The sequence below is a fragment of the Pteronotus mesoamericanus genome, unplaced genomic scaffold (genome assembly GCF_021234165.1).
Source record: "Pteronotus mesoamericanus isolate MK-2021 breed Mesoamerican mustached bat unplaced genomic scaffold, CSHL_Meso_final contig_101, whole genome shotgun sequence".
Taxonomy (NCBI): domain Eukaryota; kingdom Metazoa; phylum Chordata; class Mammalia; order Chiroptera; family Mormoopidae; genus Pteronotus; species Pteronotus mesoamericanus.
The window spans coordinates 17,298,299-17,316,493 of NW_026555001.1; positions in this window are offsets into that span (position 1 = coordinate 17,298,299).

The following is an 18,195-nucleotide window of genomic DNA, read 5'->3' on the forward strand; positions in this document are numbered from 1 at the left end:
GCACACAGACTCCCAGGAAGCAAGGGTGAAGAAGCTCCCACTTCAGATGGTTTCTGAGATAATTTTCCCCTTCCCTCAGGCTGAGATATTCTGCCATCTGTTTTGATTAAACCTTTCAAAATTCAACTTGTGTTTTTCCTTCCATTCCTTTGAAATCTCCTTTAATTCAACAGTCTTTAGGCTTTCTTCTTTCCCTTAACCACCATCTGGTGCTTCTATTAAAAAAAGAAAGAAAGAAAGAAAAGAAAACACATACAACAAACACTTTGAGTTCCTTGGAAGAAAGGTATAATGATGAGGATAATTTATTCCCATAGTGAGGCCCATTACAATTTCCATGGCAACAGACTGTGATGTTCTGAACATGGGACTTTGTGATCATCACAAGAACAGGATGGCAAAAGGCCCTGTTCAGACTCTTTGTCCTTATGGATTCTTTGGGTAGTCACTCTCAGTGGCTCCCAAATGTCTACAGAATTAAATCTAAAGGCCTTAGCATGGCATTCAAGGCCTTTTCAGCCTGGTCTAGTCGAGTCAGGCTCATCGTCTGCCAATCCCAGGGCACCTGGTATTCTGGCCACTCTCTACAGCTCACTGTGTCCTTGGACACGTTACATTCTTTCACGCCTCCAAGCCTTGTCTCTGTTATTTCTTCTCCTTTCAATGTCCTCCTTCCACTTCCCTTTTTTCTTTCTTTCTGCTTTTTTTTTTTTAATCTAATTAGTCCTCCTTATTCTAAAGGTTTATCTCAAATGTCACCTTCCAGATGGACTCTTCTTCCATGGCTCACCTAAGCAACAGACATAGTTCTCTGTGCTCCCAGCATTTTGCTCAAACAGGTAGAATAACACCCAACTTTTCTAAGATTCATAGTTATGTTTATAGCTCCTTTATTTGAATATGATTTATTTGCTGTTGAGATCCATGCCTGTTGCATTTTTGTAGGCCACCCAAATTATTTCACACAATTTCTCAAAACGTTCCTAAGGGCTAGGTGGGTAGGCCTTTTATCCCCATTTTACTAAAAAGACACCAAGTTTTAGAAAATGTCTTTGACAGGCGGTAAGTGGTGGTAAATGGCAGGCCCAAATTCCATTGGTAGATTGAAAGGATTGTGGACTTTTGGGTCAGGCATATTTGGGCTTGACTTAACCTTCCATTCCTCTCTGACCTCCCATTTCTTCGCCTGTAAAATGAAGATTAAATGAAATCAGGATGTAAAGGTGTTTGGCACATCATTGATATTTAAGCCATGTTGGCTTTCTTCTTTCCCCTTCAAAGGCTACTTTCTAGTGACATCTAGAAGCAACATAAAAATTATTTTTCCATTTTTATTTCCTAAATTTTTATATGGTGCTGAAATTCAGATGAACAAGGAAGTGAACGTCTTCAGCATATTCCAGAGAAAAATCTTTGCCTTAATTCCCTTATTTGTAATCTGCTTTAATAAGAGAACCTACCTAATTGACCTGTAAAAATTAAATGAAGCAACATATGTGGATGCATTGAAGCTCCTAGCATGGTGTGGGCTGTAGCAGCACTCAGGATGTTTGCAATTACATTATTATTATTATCTCATCATCTTTATCATTATCATTATTATCATCGCTTTTTTGCATGACAAAACAAAAGGCCCCGTGAGAATTACAAGAAGTGGAAAGATTGCCTCACGCCTCTGTCTTCAGCTTTCCTTACCACGGCCTGCCTTTTCACCCGAGTCCTCTGTGCAGTCATTTCCTGCTCGAAGATTGTAGGTTTTAGATAGGGCTTCTGTGCCTTATCTGTAATACTCTCTGTTGGGTGGACCTAAAACAAAACCTGGCAGAGGAGAAGCCTGCAGTCAAGTTTGGTCAAAAGAATGCTGACTGATAGTTCTCCAGAACGAGCGCCGACGCTGAAATGAGGCTCCGCAGCCCCCGACTCCCTCGTCAGTACGGTGTTAATTTTCAACTGCGGCATGTTCCCGGCACGGCCATTCTTGGGAAGATAGAGCGGGCCGGTAGATGACTCGATAGAGCTTTTTGAGACTTTAGCTACTTAAACTTGTAGCTTTTTCTACATGAGCTTTCCTCGTAGGACAGAGACAATTCCCAGACAAGGAGATAGACAGCTCCTGATCTCGCGGGAATGTGGGAGGGTCTAGAAAACACTCCTCCAGGTACAAGCACAGCCCTGCCTGGACGATCTGGTGGTAGAATCAGGTGTTTGTTCAGCAAATAACGTGTTGAGTACCTCTCCCATTTTATGCCCAGCGTTGAGCTAAGCAACACCAAGAAATCCTGTTTAGCACCTTGCAGCCACCTCCCCCAGCACCAAACTAACCACCTAATGAGAAAGAAAAGCTGTTACTACCTTCAGGGAAGGGAAACGCGGCTCAGAGTGTTTAAGTGACTTGACCCTATGTCACACACGTAAGTGACAGAGGAAGAATTAAATTTAAACCCAAGCCTCTGAGACCCAGAGCTCAGATGCTTTCCCTGATGCTCCCAGGGGCGCTCCCAGGACCGCTGGCGGGTTTCCCAAGAGTCACTGCTGGTGATCACGCCCACGCAGCAGGTGCTGGTCAGCCTGCCCCCTTGCTTGCTGTTCGTCACGCTAGGGTTAGCATTAGGTTGACTCCGCTAGCGCTCTCCCTGACCATCACTTTGAATATGACTTCTGGGTGGTGCTTTCTTAGGAATGGGCAAGGCCTGCAATACTCAGGGTGCAAAGGGTCAAAGGGAGGGGACTTCTGGTGTGTCCTGTAATACCTTTCCGTTTAGAACGCCCCCTTTTTCCCTTTGCTACAGCTGGGGTGGGGTGGGGGGGCATTGAGTGTGACTCACCACGCCCTTCGAGAGCCTCTGACTCAGCTCAGCCCTGGTGTTCTTCCAACGCTGCTCAGGACACTGCGGGTGCCCTGCCCCAGCTGCCCAGGGGCAGCCAGGCCCGTGCGGATGTGTTTGGTTCAGCCCTAAATGACACCAAGTTCATTAGTAAATTAGACACACACACCAGTATCAAAAACTCCCCAGCAACCAACGGGGCTTAGGCAAGTTTTGGACTGTGTTGAAGCCAAGATTAATGTGCAATGCCATTAGAATTAATTAACTGCTTTCCATTCAAGCATATAGCTTACACTCACATTGGTAGTGTCATTGACAGTTTATTTTTAAGTGGAAAAACTCACAGAAGTTAACTATAAATATTAAGTGGGAGTAGTTGAAAGTTAACCATGATTTTTAAAAAGTTAACTCTAAGTTACAAGGAAAAAACTCTCTATTCACTATTTTATATAGCTCCATAATAAACTATCCTTCTGGATGTGGGGCATTTGTAAGAGATCACATTTATCAAAAGAAAAGGAACAAACTTTAATTTAACTGCTTAGGAATTAAATTAAAATTTGGCTGTTCCTATATAGTAAATGACAGGTGTTCCTTCAAGCGCATGGAGGGCTCCCAGCTCATTTTATTGTTCCTGATCGCTATTTTACTCACTATGCAGTAATTCTGTCTGAAAAAGAATTTTGCACTTGGCAGAATGTTGGCATTACGCTGCCCTTTCTTTCTCTGAGCCTGTTCTGGTTCACTCTCCAGCAGAGCTTTTCCCCGTTTATTTATTGTCAAAAGTGCTTTGTCCCATCCTCTGATAGCTGTGCTTACTCTCACTGTAAAACTTCAATTTCCACCATTTATCATCTACTCTGAGGTGGTTTTAATATTAGCATCAAAAACAGCCTCATCCTGCAGTGAGTATCCTCTAGGACAGCAATAAACAACATCCTTTTGGGGAAAGTTGGCTCTATCTCTACTTTTAAAAACAGATGTTTGTATGTTTTGACGAACTTCCCCCCTCTCCATGCAGAATGTCTTCCCGCGTGACCTGACACCAAGCTTCTTGTTTTCTAACTGACACCTTCTAGATTAGATACTGTATCTCTGAAACGCTTATTTGCAAAAATATAGATATAGGCTGGTACTAGGATTTTTGTTACCTCCCTTGGTTACATTTTTTAAATGTTTCCCAGTAATTTGTGTTCTGCAAGAAATGAAACTAAGCCACGGTTATACAGAAACTTTATAATATCCTCCCTGGAGAGCTCCCCATGGCTCAGCCTCCTGGGGGCCCAGCCACAGAGATCTTCCCAGCCCTGTGCTGGACCTCAGCACCTTTGTTTTAGATGTATATTTGGAACCAGGGAGTTGGGTAGGACAAAGGATGTTTTAAGGATTTAAAGGGAAAAGAAGCCGCCTACGTTGAATTCACTCCCGTGCTGAAGCTATTGCAGCCCCTGCCTCCAACACCGCATGTGTTCTGGCTTTTAGCAAGATTGTTCTCCCAGCTCTGCTCTGCAATGTAAAGCCCCATTGCCCACTGCAAGTCTTAATGAAAAGCAGCTCATAAGCAAGTTACGTAACCTAATTGTAATCCAGGGATCAGCGTGGTTACATTATTTGAAGACGTAGCATCCATTTTCCATGACCTGATTTTGAAAAGAAACCCAGGGAAGAAAAAAAATACCCAGTTCAGCACTTGGCTCCCTGTGCTCATTCTAATGAGAACGCTTGTAAATAATTCAAAAACAATGACTTTTGAGAACATTAAACTCAACTTAGCTCAGGGTTATATCTCAAAGCAGTTTCAGCTGCTTAAAGTAAATTGTAAATGATCATGAAATATGGAGCTTATTTTTGCAGACAATTTAGTCATTTAGTAAGTTTAATTTCCTCATCAATTCAACCCATGTGGACCACTGACTAGAGGCAAGACGCTGGGTAATGCTAAGATGTATGAGCCCTGCTCTCAGGAAGCTTCTAGATCTGGTCAGGGTTAACAACAATGGATCATCATTGGTTCATTACCTGAAACAAAGGTACCATAGTAATGTAAGATGTAGGGGAAACAGGGTTGGTGGTTGTTGGGGTGTTTACAGTAACCGCACAATCTTTGCAACTTTTCTGTAAGTCTAAAACTATTCTAAAATTAAAAGTTTATTTTTAAAAACCTGGATAGGGAAATAGTTGGACTCACAAATAGAAACACATTTATCCTTGTTGCCTAGTTTACAGAAATAAAACCAGGCCTGCTTAATAGGCAGCTTCATAAGTGGTATGATTGTTTTATGAACTTCAGAAGCACAAAACTCGATTACTCATTGTCCTGATTCATGTTAGTGTGTCATGAATCAAGAACTGTGATTGGTTCTTTGGTCCTTACATACACTTCATTTAGTTGATTTATACTGTGTGTATTATAATAATGTAACAAACCACTCTTAACCCGAGAGCTGAAATCCCGCCATGACTCATATTCACGGAGGTGTTCCTTGTGTAACCCATCCCCCAGCCTCGCCCTCTGTAACAACCACATCCTAAATTTTGCTTTTATCATACTCTTGCTTTTCTTTACATTTTATTACACATATGTGTGGGCCTAAATAATATGCTAGTTTTTTTTTAAGTCCTCACCCAAGGACATGCTTATTGATTTTAGAGAGAGGGGAAGGGAGGGACACAGAGAAGGAGAGAAATATCAATGCCAGAGAAATCAATCAGTTGCCTGTCATATGTGCCCCGGCGAGGGACCGAATCTGCAACCTAAGTATGTGCACTGACTGGGAATTGAACTTGCAGCCTTTTGGTTATAGGATAATGCTCCAACCAATTGATTCATACTGGCCAGGTCAATATGCTAGTTTTATTTGTTTTTTAATTTATCATATATGTTATCTTCTGGGACATGTTCCTATGGTGCAATATAATGTTCCTAAGATTTATCAATAATGTGGTTATAGTTCATTCACTTTCACTGTTGTATAATATTCAACAGCAGGAATATACTACAATTTATTTTACCATTTTCATCGGTGGTTCCTAAATTTTTGCTATTACAAATGGATTCTGCCGTAAACACTGATATGTGTGTCCTGGTAAACGTGTGCTCAACTTTTCCATTGAACTAGAGCTTTATGAGATTGAACAATACTAAAACTGCATCAGAATCAAAGCTTAAGAGTTCACCTATAGAAATTACATTATGTGTGTCCAGAGAAGAGCATATGATATAACTTCTTTTCCTCTGAGGCAAAGAAAAATATGAATTATACACTAATTCCATGTCACCTAGGATTGGATTTGGCTGGACCATAAAATCCAACTTAGCAGTGGATTAAATATACATGCTGCTGTCATGGAAAACATCCAGAGATGAGGGGCCTGGCACTGGGACGGCCAGGTCCACAAAGCTGTCATGGGTTCAGGCTTCTTCCAGCTTTCTGGTTCACTGTCCCTAGGGTGTGACCTTTATCTTCATGGTCCAAAAGGGTTGCTCAAGTTCTAGCCATTATACATATTTGCTTCTCAGTCAGTAAGCAGGAGAAAGGATGGAGCGAGTGCATCTACCATTCAAGGATCCTTCCATCAAACTGCACATGACGTTTCTAATTATATCCCATCAACCAGAAGGCTGGAAAATGCAGTCTTTATTCTGGGCATCCCTGTAGTCAGCTAAAAATTAAGGGTTCTATTACTAAAGAAGAATAGGAGTAAGAATTTTGAAGACACTTAGACTCTGAGAGAATTGTCATAGCTAAAGTGAGAGCAGGAAGGAAACTAACCCAACAAGGATTTGTGCTCTAAGGTGTAAAGAAAAAAAATCACCATCTAATGATTACCACTGCTAAGTTTCTGAGACATATTCTTTCAAACTTTTTCATGTATATATACAACCATATATATAGTATATCCATAACTATACCTATATTTATACAAATATATTCACACATTATTTTTAAAGGGACTATTAAGTTATTGTGGTAAGTCAAAGGGAAAGATGGCTAGGTTGTTTCCCCCTTTAAACAATAAACTCCACAGGAGATGTAACATGGGAGTAACTAGGAGAAAGAGGAGAAGGTGCTCTGTGATTGAGTTTTTATATTTCTGAGTTGATAACTGCAAATTATGCATAATTTTCTATAGATTAAAATTCTTATGTAAAATGTTTTGTTTCTGACAACATGAGATATTAAGCTAGTGTGAACAACTCTCACTTCAAATATATTAAAATGCTAGATATAATATACAAAAATTTAATTTCATAGTCAAAATTGAGAGAAAGAAAAAAGAAAGGGAAACCATAGATGTCAAGAAGAAAAAATGAATTCAAAATCAGAGCAGTAAACTCCACTTACCCTTGTCTGAAAAACATGGGATACTAGACCTGGATAGAAGGGCTTAGGGCTGGAGGCTGGCAATTGAACATTTATTCAGGGGAAAAAATACATTACTCTCGACTTCAGAAAGTCAGGGAGTTGCAACTAAGACTGTGCCAAAATAGTCCATTAAATCCATGACAAGGGAACTAAAAACAAGCAAACAAACAAAAAATAAAATAAAGCAAAAAAAAAAAAAATCCCAGTGGCCCACAGAAGTTGTAGAGAAGCTCTGTACCTCATACTAGAGAGATTAAATCCCCATGGGGGAATAAAAACTGAGAATGTGGGATCCATATTTCCATATTTTTAGTGCTCCTACCATACAGAAATCCTCAAACTGGTCCAGGACTCATAAAATTTCTCAAACCTTGGCAAAAGAAAATGTACGACATCAAAGTAGAGTGACTCCCACAGTTCAAGGCACTAAGATAAAAAAAAAAAAAGAACATCGTATATTCCCACCCTGCCCAAATGAGCTCATAATATACAAGAGAGATGAAGAAATAAGCCAGCACAAGGTAGAGTTCATATACATAACAATAGCAATAATTTGTGTGCTAAGAACTAGATAGAACAGCAACTCAGAAAGGGAATACAAAATATTTAAGTTAAATTAAAAAGTTGACCCAAAACATGATTCTTAAAAGAAAAAAATTGAGCCCTGGCTGGTGTGGCTCAGTGGACTGAGCACTGGCCTGCAAACCAAACAGTCATTGGTTCGATTCCCAGTCAGGACACATGCCTGGATTTCAGGCCAGGTCCCCAAAGGGAGGTGTGTGAGAAGCAACTACATACCGATGTTTCTGTCCCTCTCTTTATCCTTCCCTTCCCCTCTGTCTGAAAGTAAATAAATAAAATCTTTTAAAAAAGAAAAAAATTGATAAATTGGACCTCATCAAAATTTCAAACTTCTGCTCTGCAGTAGGCCCTATGGAGACGATGATAAAAGAAGCTACAGATTGAGAGAAAATATTTGCGAACCATGTGTCCAAAAGTGAGACTGTATCTAGAATATATAGGAACTCTCAAAACTGAACAACTTAAAAATTCAATTAGAAAATGCGTACACGATATGAAGAGATATTTCAGCAAAGAAGATGTACAGATGACAAGCACATGAAAAGATGCTTAACATCATTAGCTACTAGGAAAATGCAAAACATAACAACAATGAGACATCAGAATGCTGATGAAGATATGAAGAAATTGGATCACTCACACAATGATAGGAATACTAAATGATACGGTCACTCTGGAATAAAGTTTGGTTATTTCTTTAGAAACTAAACATTCAATTACTATATAACCCAGCAATTTAGCTCTTGGGTATTTATTTCAGAGAACTGGAAACATGTTCACACAAAACTGTAAATGAATATTCCTAAGTTTTATTCATATTAGCCCACACTGGAGATAATCTAGATGTTCTTTAACTCTTGAATGGTTAAACAACTATGGTATATTCACACCATAGAATATTACTGAGCAATAAAAAGGAGTGAACTATTAGTGTAATATTAACTGACACACAACTTGGATGGATCTCAAGGAAATTATGCTGAGTAAAACAAGCTAATCTCAAAGGTTACATTCTGTATTATTCCATTTGTACACCCTTCTTGAAATAGCCAAATTGTAGAAATGGAGAATAGACTTTTGGTTGGGGGGGCGCGGGTTAAGTACAGCGTGGGGGAAAGAGGGAAGAGGGTGGGGGAAGAGGGAAGAGGGCGTGGCCCTAAAGAAGAGTGTGAGCCTTGCCATAGTGCAGCAGTTCTGTATCTTCATTGTGGAGGTGGTTACACAAAGTTAGGCACGTGATAAGATTGCACAAAACTATACACACGCACACACATGCTTATAAAACAGATGAACTCTGAATTAAACAAGGGATTAAAGATATACAGAAAGAAAAGAAGCCATGATGATGAAAACCTAATCAGGTTTTTCAGTTAAAGTAATGTGGTTAGAAAATAAAATATTGTCACTGAAATGAAAAGCTTAAGAGGCAAGTTAAACAGCCTATTAGACATAGCTGAACAGAGAATTTGTTCTCTGGAAAACAGAGTTGAATAAATTACACAGAATGTAGTGGAGAGGGATTAAAAAGATGGAAAGTGCATGAGAGAAGCTAAGAGATACAGAGGACACAATGAGAAGCTACTACACACCTCTAATGGGAGTTCCTGAAGGAGGGAATGTGGGGGTGAGGGATAATGCTCAGAGACAATAGATCAAATTTTTCCATGTTTAAAGAAAGATGTAAGTCCTCACATAGAAGGATCCGGCCGAAAAAAACATCCACACACAGACAAATGATGGTAAAGGTACAGAATACCAGAGTCTCAAAAGCAACCAGAGGGAAGGGACATGCTATCATAAACAAAAGTAACGATTAGACCGACAGCATATTTCTTATTAACTATAGCAGGGCCTTAAAGACTAGGGTAATACCTTCAAAGAACTAAGAGAAAATAACAATTTCACTTAAAGTTATACACATAACTAAAGTACCTTTTAAAATAACATGAAAATGAAGTCATTCTCAGACAAACAGAAAAAAAGTTTATTGCTCACAGGCTATCACTGGAAGATCTATGGCAGTTATTTCTTCCTGGAGCATAAGAAAGAAATTGAAACAGAAATGAAAAAAAGGAGATGTAAGAAGGAGAGAGCGAAAGAGAGAGTTGAGAGATAATTTGGTAAACATATAGCTTAAATCTACACAAATATTAATTGTAGAAAGTATTAATAATATTGAAGACTAATGGGGGGTAGAACAAACATTAACTAAAATACCAGCCAAGAATATAATATGTTAAGTTGGGGGGGGGGTTACCAAATTTAAAGTCTCTAAGGTCTCTGTATTTTTTGGGAAGAAGATAGAGTTCTTGGTTAATTTGGTAAACATTTTAAAGGCAACTGTTCATGTTAAATATTAACAATAACCAAAAACCTTCTAAAAATAAAGATATGTAATATATAACTTGCAAACAAATACAGAAAAAAGAGAACTTTAAAAAATTGAGGCAACAGATGACAGGAAAAGGGAAACAAAGAGCAGGGTAAAAAAAATACAAAATAACTTGCTAAAATTAACACAAAATATATCAGTGATTGAAAGAAAGGAATAATATCTCTACATTAAAACTCAGCAATTCTCAGATTGGATTTTAAAAACAACAAAGTCCTGCCATATGCTGATGAAGACAAAAAAGAAACCCCAGAAAAATATACATTTTTTTCCAAAGCTGGCACACTACCATTATTATTATTATACAGAGTAAATGTTAAAGCAAAAACTATTATTAGTAATAAAGAGTATCATAACTGAATAATAAAAGGAATAATTCTCTATTTTGTTCAAGGCCATGTTTTGCTGTCCAAAAAATATCTGGCATACAGAAGGTGCTCAGTAAGTGAATGGCTGAATTAATTAAGTCATGAGGAAGATACAGCCCTAACCGTGTAGACTTCGAATAGAGAGAAAGTAGAACTTGACAATATTTGAAGAAAAAGTTGACAAATCTATTAATACCAGTAGATTTTTAACATTTCTCACACTGGAAATAATAAGGTCAAACAACGTTAGTTAAAGATACAGATGATTTGTATAACTGACTTAACAAATTTGATCTAATGGACATATAGAGGACCTATACCCAACAATTATAAAATACATAATTTTTCAATATCATTTATAAAGTAATGTAGAAAACATTTATTAATGTCAACTATGTATTAGACTATAAAGGAAGTCTTAACAAATACCGAAGAATTTATATAGAGAGCATGTTTTCTTACTACAATGTGATAAGGCTAAAAATAAATAACAAACAAAAAGCATTTTTTAATGCTTGGAAATTTTAAAACCCATTTTTATCAATTTAGTCTTAAAAGAAGAAATAATTATGAATATGAAATGCATAGAACATAAATGGCAATGAAAATATTGTATATCAAACTCAGTGCAAATAGCACAAAAGGAAAAGTTATCGTATTACATATATACATTTTAAAAAGAAAAGTAAATCTAATGAATTAAGTTCCTAAATGTTAGGAAAAAAACTATAATACAATATTTAGGAAGTATAATACAATAAAAAATTCTTTGACAAAATTAGTGCCAATAAATTTGAAAACAAATGACATGGATTTTTAAGATAAACTATTCAATTTATCTTAAGATATTACTAAACCTATAATCATAAAAGAAATAGAATAGTTAAATCTACCACTAAGAAAACATGAGGTTTATATTATTTTACAGGAGAGTTCATTTCCAGAAAATAAACTCAAAAATAGAAAGTTCATTTTAGGAGGCTAGTCTACCCTTGATACCAAAACCAGACAATGACTGTACAAGAAGGGAAAATATAAGTAAATCTTGGTTGCGAACATAAATGTAAAAAATCCTAGACAAAATATTAGCAACCCAAATCCAGGAATGTAGTTTTCTAAAAAATTGTACCAACTGGGTTTATCACCCAAACACAATGATGAATTACCATAAGAAAAATCGATTATTTCATTTCAATACATTAATAAATTAAAGGAGGAAAACCACATAATCATCTCAGAGGATACAGGAAGATCATTCAATAAAATTCAATATCCACTTATGATTTTTAAAAAACCCACAGAACTCTTAGCTTACTAGAAATAGAAGGAGACTTCCAAACCTGAAAAGGAGAATTTACCAAAAACCTACAGCACACATTACAGTCAATAGTGAAATGCTAGAAATATTTCTAAATTCGGGGAAAAGACAAGGATGACCATTATTACCATTTCTATTTAACATTGTCCTAGAGGTCTTGTGCAATAAACAAATAAAATGTGTAAGAATTAGAGTCAAAACTATGACAGCATATTGTTTAGAAACAAAACTATCGTAGCATATTAATCATAGTTGTTTTGAATTCTCAGTCTGATAATTCCAACACCTCTGCCATATCTAAGTCTGGTCCTGATGCTGGCTCTGTCTCTTCAAATTGTGTTGGTTTTCTTCGTTTGTTTGCTTTTTTGTCTTTTAGTACGCCTTTTTTTGTTTGTTTGTTTTTTGGGGTTTTTTGTTGTTGTTGTTGTTGTTAAAAGCCAGACACAACATATGGATAAAAGCAACTGGGGTAAATAGGCCTCTTGTGTCCAGTCTCATATGCATCAGGTCAGGGGTTATGCTGCATTTACTGTCTGCAATAGCTGTAGGGGCCAGGGGCTAAATTTTCCTCTGGTGTCCTTATTTCTGTCTGCACTATTGTCTTTAGACTCCTCTGTAGACTTCTCCTTAAAAACCTCGGAGACACACAATTGTTTCAGCTGTATTCCCGTTATTGTACAGAGGCCTTTTGGATGTGGGTCAGTGGGGAAGGGGAAAGGACTATATATGAATGCTTGACTAAGCCTTATACTTAGTGTACATAAATGAACGAAGTCTTATGCTTATTCAAGTTGTCATATGCCGTACCTTCACGAGTGCTCCTCGGTTTTGTTTTTCTTTTGTTGTCGTTTTGTTTTCCCCCCTTCGGTGAGACAGGAGGGTTAGAGGGAGCTGGAGTTAGTTGGGTGTTTCCCTTTCTTCAGGGGGATTAGTCTCTAGTAGAACCCCAGTTATAAGGCTCTGGTAAAATAAGTTCCTCATGAGGGCAGGCTTTGTTAAGAACAGTATGCTCTGGGCATACGTATTTCAAAACAGAATTTAAAATGTTTATACCAGGATACCGAACTCACCGTTGAAGGACGAGTTCTCTGTTGGCCAGGCTGCGGAGAAATAGGAACTCTCATACACTGTTGGTAGGTGTCTAAAAGAGCAAACCTCTTTGAAGAGCATTTTAGTGTTATCTAGTGGGATTGAACACTTAACATATTCTAGGCCCTAGCAAGTCCATGCCTAGATTTACACTCCGTACTATTTGCCTTTCTGAATGTGCTATTTGCATGGATGATGCAAAAGCAATTGTGGTTAAAGCTGCTAGTAATTCAGTACAAATGAAGACTGTGGCATCAAACTGTCCTGATTGTCACTGTATTCTTTACTGTCAGCCACTTGAAATAAAATTATCATCATCATCATAAACATCGTTCAGTTTGACTTAAGAATTCTATTGACAAAGCAGTGAAATTTATTAATAAATTGTATTACATTTCAATTCTGGAGTACATGTCCTTTTAATACTAATATTCCGTGTAACGAAATGGAAAATACACATAAAGCACTTCTGCACACCAAGGTATGATGAGTCTCCCAAGGAAAACACATGCATTTGTTGAGCTATGAGCTGAGCTAGCTGCTTTTTTTTCACAGAATGCTATTGCTACTTGAAAGAAAAACTGACAAACGATGGTTATTCAGACTTGGGGTTTTGGCAGGCATTTTCTCATAAATGAACACACTGAGCCTGTCACTTCAAGGAAAGCAACTGACTGCATCTGTTGCCAATGATAAATTTTGAGCTTTCAAGCAAAAGTTAGAATTTTGGAAAACTTGCGTCAACTGCCATGACCTTGACAGTTTCCCAATTTTTAGAAATTTTTATGATTAAATCAGTGGTGATGCAAGTAAATGTGCTTTTTTGATATTATGTAATGAAATCTGTCAACATTGGTAAGACGGGTACAATTCAGTGAACTAATACTCTTCAAAAGACCAAGAAAGATCAATGGGTTTTAATGATACAGAATATGCGAAGTTCACTAATACGATTTCAGAGTCCACGTTGCAACAACCTTTAAGAAACTCTTACTTGTTGCCTTTTGATTTAGTATCTTTGATGAAGAATATCCAAAGTTATCTAACAAAGTTATTAAAATACTCCTCCTTTTTCCAACTACATATCTATGTGAGGCCTGTTTTTCCTCATATACTTCAACCAAGACAATATATTGCAACAGATTGAATGCAGACGCAGATGTAAAAATCCAGCTGACTTCCATTAAGGCAGGCATTAAAGAGATTTGCAAAAATGCAAAACAATGACCTCACTAATATTTTTATATGGTAAATTTAGTTGTTTTTTAAGTTATTTATGTTAAAGTGTAGTGAGTTTGTTATTGTTATTTTTAGATGAATAGTAAATAACTATTTTTAAACTTTCAATTTTAATTTTACCACAAATATCCATAAATATAATCCACATAAACAAAAGCTATTTGGGGTCCATAATCATTTCAACAGTGTAAAAGAATCCTGAGAACAAAACTTTGAGGAACATTTTCCTAGTGAAAAAAATCTCCCATATGTTCCCCAACAGACACGTGCAAGACTATTCATTGCAACAATATTTGTAATTCACAAAAATTCAATACTTAATGTCTATCAGTAAATACATTTTGATATAGTCATGCAATATGATACCTCTCTAAAGTTATTAAATAAATGAGCTAGAGTTTTGGGTATTTATATGGATGGGTGAAATTTTAAAATGTTGCAAAAGGAGAGGTATAGAATGATACCACTTGCACACACTGCAAAGTCAGAGAGAAGGATATTATTGCTTATGGACACATCAGTATGTAGTATGAAAGTACCCGCCTTGAATATGGATACACAGAAAGATACCAACCCCGGGGTTGCCATTGGGGAGTGAGGAGTGGGACCGGGAAAAGCAAAGGAAGGTTCAAATGTATATGTGAATTATTAAGAAAAACATGTGAAGTAAACATGGCACAAAGTTAATGTTTATTCATCTTGGCTGTAGGTATTATTCTGTACACATCTATTCATTTGTAACAACCCCAATATTAAAATATGCATATTTTTAAATGCCTCTGCATTTGCTCTCACGAAGAAAAATTCAAGGGTCTGCTTCCCAGTGGAATACATTTTCTCCATCCAGGGCTGGACAGCCAGCTGTCTTGCTTTCTGCCGGCTGCTAGTTGACCCTGATAGATGACTTGGGATATTTGAAGGGTAATAATGTCTTTTCTGTCTGCAAAGCTCTTGATCCTGGGTTCTCAGTCATGGCTGCAAAGGAAATTCTCCCTCCGATTTCTTACAGAACTCCTGCAGCTGTTAGGCAGGGCAAGATGCCAGCATACCCAGAGAACAACTTGAGCGGCATCAGCATAGTTCCCACTTGGGGTAGGACTCCCAACACAAAGTATCCTGTTCCTTTTCCTTTTCCTTCTGAAGCCAGAGAGCAAGCCTTTGATTCATGTGGCGATGATATCATGTAGCCTGGTGGGTGTAGCTGGGCTCTGGGCGTGCATCTGCGAGGCACCTAATTCCCCTAGCACTCCCTGGAGGCTCCTGAGCCCCACTGGATAATTTCATGGTAGCGCGGAGATGATATTTTTACCTTTAAATTTATACATTCAGCCCAGAAGCCACTCAGCTTCCCGGAATTTTTATTAAGAATGCCCTCAGCAATAATTTTCAGACTTCATAGCCTCCGATCAGGAGGAGAGAGCTTGATATTCTGGTTTTGTTTCTGTTTGAAGCGCATATGCCCAAAGGAATTGTATGTGTCCCAGATTCAACACAGCTGTTAATTAGAGCTGAGAACACTTGGTTGACCCCTGTGTGGCTAATTGCTAGAATTGAGAAGCGTCTCTAAGGGCCTCATATGATAACAACTGAAAATTGTACTGAGCATCACCTAACGCTTCTGGAACCAGTTCAGGACGGGAAGCAATCGGCTCCCTGCGGTTTCTGGCGCGGGAGAGGCAGCTATGTGCTGAAGGAGCAGTATTAAGGATTCTCTTCAGTGATTAAAACACCCACATTTCACTTTGGATGTGTGACTGGAGGCAGTGTGCTCGGAAGGGCTTATCAGAGAGCTCAGAACTGTGCAGTGCAGCACATGTGGCCTACTTCCAAGGGCTTTGACCAATCCTCTAGCACCTCGCCACGGTCCCAGTGCCACGGCCACCTCCAGCACAGTTCTGTGGGACAGGGTGTGAGGTGACTTCTGCTGGAACCCTGGCCCGGCCTCTGAAGCGCAGCCTGGTGCAATTGCCTGTCTCTGCATCTTAAAATGACACCAGTATCCAGCTCTGACAATGAAAGAAATGTATGGAAATCACCCTGTTTCCCACCTGGTACATGAGAGGTGATCACTTCCCTCCCCTTTGTTTGCTTGGTGGGCAGAGGAGACAGTGAAAATCACCAGAAATAGAGAGGTAGGCTGACAGAGAGGGCGAGTGCTGGGCCTGGGGGGGAAAGAAGGGCAGGTGAACAGGTGAGAAAATTAAAGCTGAAAGTCAGAAGGAAGCCCAGAGGGACAGTGGTGAGGGAGGGGAGAATGGAGAGACAATGTGGGGAGAGCAGGAGGTGAGAAGGGGGAAAGAGGAACGTAGGGGAGGAAAAGAAAAGATGGGTCAAAAGGAACAGCGAGAGAGGGGGCCCTTCCTCCTTTCTCCCCAGGTCCCGGGAGAGAGTGGGAAGCAGCAGAACTGACCCTGAGTAGTTTGGCCTTCTCAGCCAAGAGGCCCAGAGCACATCCCAGATAGTTCAGTGCTCTGGCTGACTCCACTTTCGCGACCTGGACCAAGGAAGGTTGCCTGGAGCCAGCAATGTAAGGAGAGATTCATGATCCCTTTTCCAGAAGACATCCAACCCGTGGGTCCAATTCTAGGAAGTGACAGCAGCAGAAAACAACCTAGAGTCGGCCTTGTCCAGACTCGGGGAGGCAAAGACCCAAAGGGAGCTGGAGGAAAAGAGATCCATTTCATCTCCTTCTAGATCCAGATTGCCTGCGAGGGCGCCGTGCTCCAGGGAGAGCTGAGGGCCCCATGTATCCTGAGTTTCCAATTGGACCTCTCTCCTTCTAACAGGCACCTCTCACTAAGAAGCAGATATGGAGGATGCTAATATGCTTGGCCCGTGTTGGACAATGGTGGGCGAGACAGAGAGGGCAGCATGGCTGCTGTCTGCAGGGAGCACACTGGCGAAGGAAACCTAACACAGGGGGATCCCAATGCACACGACAGAAGAGTGTCGCCCGGTGCGCTAAGCGGGCAGCGCAGGCTCAGGCTCGGAGACTACAGAAGTCAGAGGGTGGCCGTGAGGGCTGGACTAGTCGGGGAGAATTCACAGAGGAGGTGGGGCTGGAGGTGGAGCAGAGGCCTCGAGGCTCAACATGTCCAGTGGCAGAAGTGGCTTTTACCAGGATAAATTGACACGGCTCCTCTCACTTGTTTGGAAAGCCCATGGTAGAGGCTGATCGTGGTCATTTATTGCCATACTTTACATAAAGCGTTATATTTTGAGACTTCTCATGTAAGTGTTTATAATCGCTCTTCATATGGCTTTTAAGAAATATGTTTCATTTTCAGAATTGGGAAATATCTTAGATTTTATATAGTCCAGGCTCCATGCACATTTGAGGAAATAGTTCCCAAAAAAGGTCAAGTGACCAACTCGGGGTTAACTCTGGGTTAAGTAGCTCCAGGACTGCAACTCGGTTCTTCTTTTGCTACTTCAACAGACTTAACAAAACTGCATAAATGCAGTTTTGTCTTCATGTATGTGGAATTATTTTCTGTAATTGAAACTTTTGCTTAAAAAGGATAATTTTATGTTTTATTTCCTTCCAGTAAAAGAAACACATGATCATTATAGGAAATTGAGAAAATATAGGTAAGACAAAAATTAAAATCACCCATAGTCACAGCATCCTGGTCATTGACAATTTGAAAATCATTAATAGTAGGTATTACCTTCATTTGACTCTTATTTCAGGGTATCTTTATTTCAGAGCAAATGTCTCTGGTCCTTTTTAAGGAGACACATGTTAGCAAGGATAATATGGTAGAAAGGGCATATGATTTGGAGGCCAAAGATCTAGGTTCAAGCCCTGGTCAGTCATCACTGGCTGTGTGATCTTCCATAAGTCAATCAACTTTCCTGCACTTTGGTTTCTGATTTGCAAAGTAATGGGGTTTCAATGATCCACTTCTTAGCTTGCTAAAATGTCTTTTCTGGGACTTCAAAATCAAGCATTGTAAGCTTAGAACAGTTAATTAAAACAAAACAAAACAGTGTCTGATGTTTTTAAAGGAAT